Source organism: Uranotaenia lowii, chromosome 1 (genome assembly GCF_029784155.1).
Source record: "Uranotaenia lowii strain MFRU-FL chromosome 1, ASM2978415v1, whole genome shotgun sequence".
Lineage (NCBI taxonomy): Eukaryota > Metazoa > Arthropoda > Insecta > Diptera > Culicidae > Uranotaenia > Uranotaenia lowii.
In genome coordinates this window covers 162,608,526-162,621,519 of record NC_073691.1, presented here as the reverse complement: position 1 = coordinate 162,621,519, position 12,994 = coordinate 162,608,526, and positions in this window count along the sequence as shown.

Genomic DNA, 12,994 nt, shown 5'->3' with positions numbered 1-12,994 from the left:
TTCAAAAACAAATGATATTTTCGAATATTATAGAAATTTTTATTGTTAAATTGGCATTATTTTGATTCAGATCATAACATAATTCAAAATCAATCGCTGTGAAATGAGAGCTGCAGCTGGAGTTTCGAATTGCAATACAAAGATGACTTAAACTTATTTTCTGAATTTTGATTTATAAGTTCTGATAATTTTAATCTGTTTCTTTAAGCTTCACCCTGAAAATGGAGGGTCTCAAATTAATCTTACGCAAACAATCAAACTTATAAAATATGGTTGTTTTTGCTTGATATGTTCCGGATCTATGCAAAACTGATTAAAGAGTCTCCCTATCCTTCCCATCATCCCCTGCTGAATGGAGGTCGTGGTCTTTAATAATCATACTTATTTATTGGCTTCGTTAGCAAAAATTGAGAACCTATGCTAACAAAATTGTCTTGGGCTCACCTCCCTCCTCCTATGTACCTACTCACTGGAAGGAGGATGGTGTGTCAGATAATCATAGAATCATACCAAAATGATTTTCCATGTTAAGTTTTGTCCATTTCTCGGATTTTGTAAAAAAAAATTAAATATAAGCTTTCCTCTTCCCTTCCTATATTCCCAATTCTATCATCCTACTGCAAGAAAGGAATTGTTTCACATAGAAAAATTTCTCGTATTTGTTTGGGTTTTATTTGCGTAGTAAATTCTTGAATTATGCATAAACTTGAAAGAAAGTACCATCCCCCCGTTCTCCCCATTGAAAGGATTGAGGAGAACTTAATATTCATAAAAGTATTTTTCGTACTCGAATACTTTATGAAACCAAATTTGGTTTCATATGCTTAATAAATTCTCGAGTTATGCAAAAAAAACTGTATGGAAACCCCCTTTCCCCCTTTATATCTTTCCGCTGATAAGAAGTTGGGGCATCCATTTATAATAGAAACATTTCTCGTATCTGAATATCCTCACATGCTTAATATGTTTCCATTTGCTCGATCAGCTCTTCAGTTAAACTGAAAATTGTAAGGAAGACCTCTCCACCCCGTTTTCATCTTCCTCTTTGAAGGAGAGATACCAATAATTCATAGAAGCCTTTCTCGTACCCAAATATCGTTCCATGCCAAATTTGGTTCCATTTGCTGTTGTAGTTCTCGAATTATGCAGTTAAAATTGTATGAAACTCCCCTCCCTCTTTCATTTCTCCCCGCTGGAGGAAGGAAGGGGTCTCAAACAATCATTAGAATATAACACGTTCCCAAATTACCGCCCATGCCAAATTTGGTTCCATTAGCTTAATAAATTTTTGAGTTATGTAAAAAAATATTAAAGAGGCCCCCTCTCCCCTTTATATCTCCTCACTGGAAAGAGGGAGGGGTCTCAAATAATCCTAGAAATATTTTTCGTATCCAAATACCCTCCCAAGTCAAATTTGGTTCCATTGGCTTTATTAGTTTTTGTTTTATGTAATAAATTATAAAAGAGGCCCCCTCCCTCTTTCTATTGGAAAAAGGGAGGGGCCTCAAATAGTCATTGAAATATTATTCGTATCCAAATATTAGCCCATGCCAAATTTGGTTCCAATATCTTGATTAGGTTTCGAGATATATGAAAAATGGTAATGTAGACCCCCTCTCCCCTTCCTATCACCCCACTGAGTGGAGGGAGGGGTACCAATTATTCGTAGAAACATTCCTCGTACCCAAATATCATCACATCCCAAATTTGATACCATTTACTTGATTGGTTCTCGAGCTATGCAACAAATTGTCTTTTGTTTGGGAGGCCCCTCCCTCCCTTCATGAGAGAGGGAGGGGTCTCAAACCATAATAGGAACCTTCCCCGGCCTCCAATACCCCCACCTGCCAAGTTTCACGCAAATCGGTTCAGTAGTTTCCGAGTCTATAGGGAACAGACAGACAGACAGACAGACAGACAGACAGACAGACAGACAGACAGAAATTCATTTTTATATATAAAGATTAAAGAATTTATAATTACGGCTGAGTTGGCGGCCTAACATTGGATGACCAGGCTGGTGTTTCAATTTTTACTTTTACATTCGCCATCAACTTAGAAGATTTAAATGTATGGTCTCATAAATTGAATTATATGATAAGCTATATGAAATTCTTCTTTCTTTTGCAACGAATTTCAGGCTTCCTGTCCTGAATGTCGGACCGAATGAACGAATACTTACTTTGATAAAAGTATCCCGAATAAGCCGCCAACACCACTCGGGTTCTGTGGTGTGGAATGACCTCTAATGAATTATTTAGTCGTTGCAGGAAGAAGGATTAGCCAACACAGTGAAGGCGGATGTTCCCGGGAACGATCCAATGTGGCATCGCTATGAAGATTAACATTAGAACGGCTAGCAGAAGAGGGTTTTTTTTAAATTATGAAATGAGTTTTATTTTTTTTTAATTTTTGAAAATCTTGGAAATCGGAGCACAGTAACACCTTGTAATCATGATACATTTAAATTACTTCGATCTCCTTCTTTTTTTCTCATTATTTATTGGAAACAGGCAAGGGCAAGTGTCGTGATTTAACGAATCTCAATTCAGAGATTCACTTAGACACGTCTGTCGCTCTCAAGAATAAATCAATGACTGACTTTGTTTTGATTGTTTCCTATATAGTGTTGCCAAAATAGCAAACGTTGCCATAGAAATCTATTTTATTTTATTTATCTTCAATGTTGCCGAATACAAATATTATTTTATTTTATTTTTAATAAGATTTGATTTATTTTCTACATATGCGTAATCTCATCCCTACAGTAAGCATACCTCTGAAGCAGAGGTGCCAGGTGTCCTGATTTATCAGGATTTGTCCTGATTTTCGAGACACCTGATTTTTCAAAAACGCTCGAGTTTTCCTGATTCTTGAAAATTGGCCCTAATATGTCCTGATTTGTCCTGATTTTAATAAAAACTTCTTATATATGATCGAATTTTTAGTTAAACTATGAGAAAATCGAATAAATAGATTATAAAATAGTTAATCCATTTAACAGATGGTAATCTCAGGTTCAGATGATATTTAAATTGTGTATTTAGGTATGAACTACCGGCCAGTCAACAAGCTTCGTACTGTTATTGCATAAATCAAGGCGTTTACAGCACCTGTATTGCGCCTTTATTTATGCAATCGAAGCAGAAATCCTTATTATTTCCATTCATCAAGAGGTGTCCTTAAAAATTCTGATTTTTAACTTCGCGCTGTCCAGATTTTTGACGAAACCACCTGGCACCCCTGCTCTGAAGATAATAACACATTCAATTATTCAAACCAAAAATGGGAACAGTGCTGCCAGAAACATTTATTTTTTTACTTTTTTTACTTCTTTTTTTTACTTTTTCAAAATTAACCTGCTGCGAGGCCAAAAAGGTCCTGATTTGAAAAGTCCTAGATTGAGTCGGTGTAGCGCCAAAGAACATACCGGACAATGTGTAGCAAAAATGGGCAACCGAGAACCCGCCAAGCTGAGGTAAACAAACCGACCCAGGTTCCATGGGCGTTTCTTCCCCTGTTTTGCCCTTTTCCAGGTCCTCGTAAACTAGAATTTAAATATGGCGCCAACTCAACAGCTTACCTTAAAGGTAGGAAAGCTTTTCATGACTGGGGGCTAGGGTAAAGCAGTCAGTTATTGATCAATTCAACGAAAATCATTCATGAAAAGTTTAAAATTTAGTCTGTTATTTAATTTTTTATAAAAGTTTTTTTTTTATTTTGCGTCCTAAATATAAAATTTGACACCGTTCTAGAAAAAGAGGTCACCAAGCCAGTCGAGTCTCGGAATGGTTGCTCTACTTTTCCGAGAGGGATGTAAAGGTGCAGCTTCAGGATCCGTTCGATTTCCGAGACGAAGCTGTAGCAAACGGCGGAAAAAGAAACGAACGGGTGTGAAACATTACGACAGCTCCGGAAAGACGAGAAGCAACAACAACAGAGAAAAAAAGACACAAAACGATGATGAAAACAGCGCAAGGAAAAACCCAACGTCACGTTATAATGAAAATTTATAACGATCGTGAAAATAACATCAATCCTTATTGTTATTGCCTTGCCGCGCCAAGTACAACGACGACGACGTATGCCAAAAGGAAGGACGTTCTAGTGAAAGTGTGATTGAACGGAAGCGGAAATGGCGGTTGGCTGGAAGGGAATTCCTCGGGAAAAGGGGGGAAACAGCTGTAACCTGACGGCGAAAACCACATGAACTCTCACTCAACGCGAACACGATGTTTTAATGCCGTGCCGGATTCTGACAGATTTTTTTTATTTCTCTTCCAAAAAGAAAAGCGTTACCCAGTACAAGCTTTACAGAAAAAAAAACGCGCTTTATATTCGATCTTGAAATTCGTAAACCTATTTGTACTCATTTGAATGGACGAATGGAAAGCTCCTTTTTTTCTTGAAAATTTCTAGTTGAGACGAAGGTATCAATTTTTCATCATTTTTTCTTTACTTTGTACTCTTATCGTTTTTGTGCTCTTAAAGTGAATTTCTCAGTTTAATAGTGCATATTGTTATAAAGATTATTCAAAGATTTTACCTGAAATCCCATCGCTCTGAGAGAGATTTGACAAATTTGCCAACGTTCCAGATCTGTTAACTGATTTTTATACATTAAACTTATTTAAGAATGTTCTCCAAACTGTTTTTATTATCGTAAATTCTGCATATTTTCCATTTTATTTTTCAATTGCTTGTGTGTTAACCCTTTAATGCATAGTGTTGTTTTAAAACAACACTAATCTAAACCCAAATATCTCGGAAACGCGTGGATATTTTTGAAAGGTGTATGGACAAAAAATGTTCTAGAGATTAAAAGGAATTAGCCCATGGTATTTTTGTTACGGTATTTCAATGTTTCCGTGAGATATCGAACAAAGTATGCGGAAAAAATGCAAAATTCAAATTTATTTATTTTTTCGAAAAAAGTAGTTTTTAGAAAATTGCTGATATTTCTTCAGATTCGCAAATTCTATCACATTTTTTAACCTCAATCAATCACAAACACCTTCCTGCACCCAATTGACAAGGTTTGGAAGAAATTTGCAAATTCGTATTGAAATGAATTAAGATTTAAAAAAAATATTTTTCAACTTTGATGGGCCATAACTTTTATAATACTCAAAAGAACGACTTAAAACCTGTTGATTTGTGTTATTCGAATTAAAATGTTATTATTCCACTGAATCAATAACTGCAATTCTCATTTAAAAAAAGTCATGCATTAAAGGGTTAAATATGATGAACATCAATGAATCCTTAGACCCAATGGGGTATCACGGTGTAAATGGGAAAAAAAATTCTTTTTCGAAAATAAGCATCGCTTATTTTTACCCCGGTCAAAGCAGGGACTTTCTCCTTTCACATGAGCCCAAATTTGAAATACTCTAGAACAAATTTTTTTTAGAAGAGTTTTTTATGGGTGGTCGTTTAGCCTAATGGCGAACGTCTCTGGCTTATAAGCCGAAGGTCAAAGGATCAAATCCCGCTACTCTTTTTCGTCATTTTTGTCAAATTTTTCATTTTTGTCATTTTTGTCATTTTTGTCATTTTTGTCATTTTTGTCATTTTTGTCATTTTTGTAATTTTTGTAATTTTTGTAATTTTTGTAATTTTTGTCATTTTTGTCATTTTTGTAATTTTTGTAATTTTTGTCATTTTTGTCATTTTCGTAATTTTTGTCATTTTTGTCATTTTTGTCATTTTTGTCATTTTTGTCATTTTTGTCATTTTTGTCATTTTTGTAATTTTTGTCATTTTTGTCATTTTTGTCATTTTTGTCATTTTCGTCATTTTTGTCATTTTTGTCATTTTTGTCATTTTTGTCATTTTTGTCATTTTTGTCATTTTTGTCATTTTTGTCATTTTTGTTATTTTTGTTATTTTTGTCATTTTTGTCATTTTTGTCATTTTTGTCATTTTTGTCATTTTTGTCATTTTTGTCATTTTTGTCATTTTTGTCATTTTTGTCATTTTTGTCATTTTTGTCATTTTTGTCATTTTTGTCATTTTTGTCATTTTTGTCATTTTTGTCATTTTTGTCATTTTTGTCATTTTTGTCATTTTTGTCATTTTTGTCATTTTTGTCATTTTTGTCATTTTTGTCATTTTTGTCATTTTTGTCATTTCTGTCATTTCTGTCATTTTTGTCATTTTTGTCATTTTTGCCATTTTTGTCATTGTTGTCATTTTTGTCATTTTTGTCATTTTTGTCATTTTTGTTATTTTTTGTCATTTTTGTCATTTTTGTCATTTTTGTCATTTTTGTCATTTTTGTCATTTTTGTCATTTTTGTCATTTTTGTCATTTTTGTCATTTTTGTCATTTTTGTCATTTTTGTCATTTTTGTCATTTTTGTCATTTTTGTCATTTTTGTAATTTTTGTAATTTTTGTAATTTTTGTAACTTTTGTAATTTTTGTAATTTTTGTAATTTTTGTATTTTTTGTATTTTTTGTATTTTTTGTAATTTTTGTATTTTTTGTAATTTTTGTAACTTTTGTAAATTTTTTTAATTATTGTTATTTTTGTAATTTTTGTAATTTTTGTAATTTTTGTAAATTTTGTAATTTTTGTAATTTTTGTAATTTTTGTAATTTTTGTAATTTTTGTAATTTTTGTAATTTTTGTAATTTTTGTAATTTTTGTAATTTTTGTAATTTTTGTAATTTTTGTAATTTTTGTAATTTTTGTAATTTTTGTAATTTTTGTAATTTTTGTAATTTTTGTAATTTTTGCAATTTTTGTAATTTTTGTATTTTTTGTAATTTCTGTAATTTTTGTTATTTTTTGTTATTTTTGTAATTTTTGTAATTTTTGTAATTTTTGTAATTTTTGTAATTTTTGTAATTTTTGTAATTTTTGTAATTTTTGTAATTTTTGTAATTTTTGTAATTTTTGTAATTTTTTAATTTTTGTAATTTTTGTTATTTTTGTAATTTTTGTCTGTTTTGTCATTTTTGTCATTTTTGTAATTTTTGTAATTTTTGTAATTTTTGTAATTTTTGTAATTTTTGTTATTTTTGTAATTTTTGTAATTTTTGTAATTTTTGTAATTTTTGTAATTTTTGTAATTTTTGTAATTTTTGTAATTTTTGTAATTTTTGTAATTTTTGTAATTTTTGTAATTTTTGTAATTTTTGTAATTTTTGTAATTTTTGTAATTTTTGTAATTTTTGTAATTTTTGTAATTTTTGTAATTTTTGTAATTTTTGTAATTTTTGTAATTTTTGTAATTTTTGTAATTTTTGTAATTTTTGTAATTTTTGTAATTTTTGTTATTTTTGTAATTTTTGTAATTTTTGTAATTTTTGTAATTTTTGTAATTTTTGTCATTTTTGTAATTTTTGTAATTTTTGTAATTTTTGTAATTTTTGCAATTTTTGTAATTTTTGTAATTTTTGTAATTTTTGTAATTTTTGTAATTTTTGTAATTTTTGTAATTTTTGTAATTTTTGTAATTTTTGTTATTTTTGTAATTTTTGTAATTTTTGTAATTTTTGTAATTTTTGTAATTTTTGTAATTTTTGTAATTTTTGTAATTTTTGTAATTTTTGTAATTTTTGTAATTTTTGTAATTTTTGTAATTTTTGTAATTTTTGTAATTTTTGTAATTTTTGTAATTTTTGTAATTTTTGTAATTTTTGTTATTTTTGTATTTTTTGTAATTTTTGTAATTTTTGTTATTTTTGTAATTTTTGTAATTTTTGTAATTTTTGTAATTTTTGTAATTTTTGTAATTTTTGTAATTTTTGTAATTTTTGTAATTTTTGTTATTTTTGTAATTTTTGTAATTTTTGTAATTTTTGTTATTTTTGTAATTTTTGTCATTTTTGTAATTTTTGTAATTTTTTTAATTTTTGTTATTTTTGTTATGTTTGTAATTTTTGTAATTTTTGTAATTTTTGTTATTTTTGTAATTTTTGTCATTTTTGTGATTTTTGTGATTTTTGTAATTTTTGTAATTTTTGTCATTTTTGTCATCTTTGTAATTTTTGTAATTTTTGTAATTTTTGTAATTTTTGTAATTTTTGTAATTTTTGTAATTTTTGTAATTTTTGTAATTTTTGTAATTTTTGTAATTTTTGTAATTTTTGTAATTTTTGTAAATTTTGTTATTTTTGTTATTTTTGTAATTTTTGTAATTTTTGTAATTTTTGTAATTTTTGTAATTTTTGTAATTTTTGTAATTTTTGTAATTTTTGTAATTTTTGTAATTTTTGTAATTTTTGTAATTTTTGTAATTTTTGTAATTTTTGTAATTTTTGTAATTTTTGTAATTTTTGTAATTTTTGTAATTTTTGTAATTTTTGTAATTTTTGTAATTTTTGTAATTTTTGTAATTTTTGTAATTTTTGTCATTTTTGTAATTTTTGTAACTTTTGTAATTTTTGTAATTTTTGTAATTTTTGTAATTTTTGTAATTTTTGTAATTTTTGTAATTTTTGTAATTTTTGTAATTTTTGTAATTTTTGTAATTTTTGTAATTTTTGTAATTTTTGTAATTTTTGTTATTTTTGTATTTTTTGTATTTTTTGTAATTTTTGTAATTTTTGTTATTTTTGTAATTTTTTTAACTTTTGTAAATTTTTTTAATTATTTTAATTTTTGTAATTTTTGTAATTTTTGCAATTTTTGTAATTTTTGTAATTTTTGTAATTTTTGTAATTTTTGTAATTTTTGTAATTTTTGTAATTTTTGTAATTTTTGTAATTTTTGTAATTTTTGTAATTTTTGTAATTTTTGTAATTTTTGTAATTTTTGTAATTTTTGTAATTTTTGTAATTTTTGTAATTTTTGTAATTTTTGTAATTTTTGTAATTTTTGTAATTTTTGTAATTTTTGTAATTTTTGTAATTTTTGTAATTTTTGTAATTTTTGTAATTTTTGTAATTTTTGTAATTTTTGTAATTTTTGTAATTTTTGTAATTTTTGTAATTTTTGTAATTTTTGTAATTTTTGTAATTTTTGTAATTTTTGTAATTTTTGTAATTTTTGTAATTTTTGTAATTTTTGTAATTTTTGTAATTTTTGTAATTTTTGTAATTTTTGTTATTTTTGTAATTTTTGTAATTTTTGTAATTTTTGTAATTTTTGTAATTTTTGTTATTTTTGTAATTTTTGTCATTTTTGTAATTTTTGTAATTTTTTTAATTTTTGTTATTTTTGTTATGTTTGTAATTTTTGTAATTTTTGTAATTTTTGTAATTTTTGTCATTTTTGTGATTTTTGTGATTTTTGTAATTTTTGTAATTTTTGTCATTTTTGTAATCTTTGTAATTTTTGTAATTTTTGTAATTTTTGTAATTTTTGTAATTTTTGTAATTTTTGTAATTTTTGTTATTTTTGTAATTTTTGTAATTTTTGTTATTTTTTTTTATTTTTGTAATTTTTGTAATTTTTGTAATTTTTGTAATTTTTGTAATTTTTGTAATTTTTGTAATTTTTGTAATTTTTGTAATTTTTGTAATTTTTGTAATTTTTGTAATTTTTGTAATTTTTGTAATTTTTGTAATCTTTGTAATTTTTGTAATTTTTGTAATTTTTGTAATTTTTGTAATTTTTGTAATTTTTGTAATTTTTGTAATTTTTGTAATTTTTGTAATTTTTGTAATTTTTGTAATTTTTGTAATTTTTGTAATTTTTGTAATTTTTGAAATTTTTGTAATTTTTGTAATTTTTGTAATTTTTGTAATTTTTGTAATTTTTGTAATTTTTGTTATTTTTGTAATTTTTGTAATTTTTGTAATTTTTGTAATTTTTGTAATTTTTGTAATTTTTGTAATTTTTGCAATTTTTGTAATTTTTGTTATTTTTGTATTTTTGTAATTTTTGTAATTTTTGTAATTTTTGTAATTTTTGTAATTCTTGTAATTTTTGTAATTTTTGTAATTTTTGTAATTTTTGTAATTTTTGTAATTTTTGTAATTTTTGTAATTTTTGTAATTTTTGTAATTTTTGTAATTTTTGTAATTTTTGTAATTTTTGTAATTTTTGTAATTTTTGTAATTTTTGTAATTTTTGTAATTTTTGTAATTTTTGTAATTTTTGTAATTTTTGTAATTTTTGTAATTTTTGTAATTTTTGTAATTTTTGTAATTTTTGTAATTTTTGTTATGTTTGTAATTTTTGTAATTTTTGTAATTTTTGTTATTTTTGTTATTTTTGGCACTGATAAATCATCAACTTTGCCTTTGGTATCTTCCTTTTCTAATGTCGAAAAATGCATACACGGAGAAGAAAGACTGCAGTATATTCTAATTTTTTCAGCTGTTTATACCAATCGTCAATGCGTAGTTAATTTTTTTTTGCATCCAACTATAAATATAATTGACTCTACTAGAAACTAATGATTGACTTTTCGCAATCAACTATGAATATAATAGAATCAACCGTGATTCTTCAATTGTTAATATGACAGATTCAACTACATTTGTATGATTGATTTTTGTTATTCAACTATAAATATAATAGATTCAACTTTATATTCTTGGTTGACGTCTCACAATTAACTATAAACACGATAGATTCAATTGTAGTGGTATGATTGATTCAACCGTTAATTTGATAGATTCAACTACATTTGTTTAATTGATCTTAGGCATATAACTATAAATATAATAGATTCAACTGTACATTCCTGGTTGACTTCTCACATTTAACTATGAATACGATAGATTCAACTGTAGTGATATAATTAATTCAACCATAAATATGATAGATTCAACTACAAATGTATGATTAGTTCTAAGTATTAAACTGTAAATATAGTAAATTCAACTATATTTTTATGATTGATCGTTTGCTTCTTGACAACTATAGTGTGAGACCAGCGTGTTCCCTGCAGCGATCAAAGTGCTGTTTAAGGGCTCGGCCGGCATTTTCAGACGTCGCGGTGGCAAAGCGCAAGCGCTCTCCGGTGATGGGGAAACATTTTCCTCTACCAGTTCCTGGCTGCGGTCGTGTTGTAGGCTGACAGTTCCTGAAATTGGAAAAGGTACATCTACTCTGGCTGTCCGCGAAATAGACGTAGTCCTGGCAAGATCCCACAGGAAACTAGAATTGTTAAGTCAGCGTATGATAGATTGATGTCATGATATTGAGAGAATTTCCCCCCAACAAGGTCAGTCTTCGTCGAGTGTAGAAGCATGGTTTTCTGAGGATGTCTTCCGGGACCGATTAGTTAAGACGCTCAATTTGCAGGGTAACCATGCATCAAGATGCAAAAAAACTAGAATTAATATTATTATAGTTGAATCTCTCATATTTACTATCAAATCAGTCATATAATTATTGTTAAATCTACTATTATTATTATTGTTGAATGTATGACATCAATCGTACATTATAGTTGAATCAATTATATTTATAGTTGAGTGCATAAAATCAATCATACAACTATAGTTGAATGTATTATATATATTAGTGAATGTACGAAATCAATCAGATTGTAGTTTATTTGTATTGTTGAAATTTTGATAATTATAGTTGGTCGAGAATCAACCAGATATTTAATTGAATATAAGTTGATTGTTGTTGGTAATACCATACTTTGTTTTCCGTGTAAATTACGTAATCTTTCGAAATTTTACTGCAGAAAAAGGAAAGTCAAATCAAAGAACAAAAACCATTTCATACGTTCATATCCTAATCTTAGTTGAAATTCTACTTGAAATCACCTTAAATTCTCCTAGCTTCCAAGCAGCTGCCAAAAAAAGTTGGACATCTTCGAAAGAATCACTCAAAACGACGCTTCTAACGGATCAACTTAATACATGCAGCAAAACATTTCCATTCGGATTAATTTTCCTAATTTTTCTACTTCGCATGAACCGAAAAATTCCACGAAACCATTCAATCACTCGAGTCAGAATTGAATGAATTAGCAAAAAACTAAAAAAAAAAACAACTCCAATGAGAAATGTCTGGAGTACACCGAACTTGTTCTCTGGCTCGAAATATCCTCACTCATAAATAAGAGAAAGCGAAAGCTTTTCGATAGTGCTAACAGTATTAACGATACTTAAGTGAAAAGCTCTCAAGTGCAGCTCCGGATCGGAAATCCGGATATGATGACGATGATGATGGTGATGGCGTGGCCGGGAAGGAAATGGAACTCAATCGATTTCATACTCTACGATCGTAAGGATGGGGTCAACCGTTGATGGCGAAGATGCTTCCGGTAAGTCCAGTTTAAGGCTGGTAGCTCGCTCGGTTCAAAAAGAAGGGTCCGAATCTAGCGAAATAGTGATGCTGTTTTTTCTCTTCTGGGGAATCGATTCGAGAAGTAAATGGGTTATGGGGCAATCTAGTGGATTCTATCCGTTAAGGATTATGGCATTTGTTTTGGCTTAAATTAATGCTTTCTTGGAGTTGGTGCAGAAAAGAGATTTGGCACTGGTCAAAAAAATGCTAAAATTTCAGACTTTTTATAGAGTTATTGTTTTAGTTCAAGGAAACTACAAAAAAGCACTTTTGGAAAATTTGTACTTTTAGATAAGTGCTCAATTTGCCAACAGCGTAAACTGCAAATTATGCCGTATTTTTTCAGAATTTTTCTCCAACACGTTTGTCGTTCACAAGAATATATTGGTATATAAATTGGTCTGACATGTTGTTCTGTTTACGATTCATAGATTCTCCTACTTTTCAGTAATGTAGTGTTCTTTTATCGAATAAGTTTTAAATTTAGTTTTGTTTACTCGACGTACCTTTTTATTCCTTCGTTCTTGTTATCTCGAGGAATCCTGAAATCAAACAAGAAAAATACAAATGTTTAGAAATATTATCGAATTACAATAATATGCAAATTGGTAGAATAGATTTCAAATTTTGAACAAAATTTGTTTCATTTATTGTCTAAACTGTAGGTTAATATTAAATTTAAGTGATCATTCATTTCTTTTTGTTATCGATTTGCAACAGGATCAACACGTTCCTTCATCATTTACCTATAACTGTGTTTCCAATCAAACGATTCCTTTGCTAAT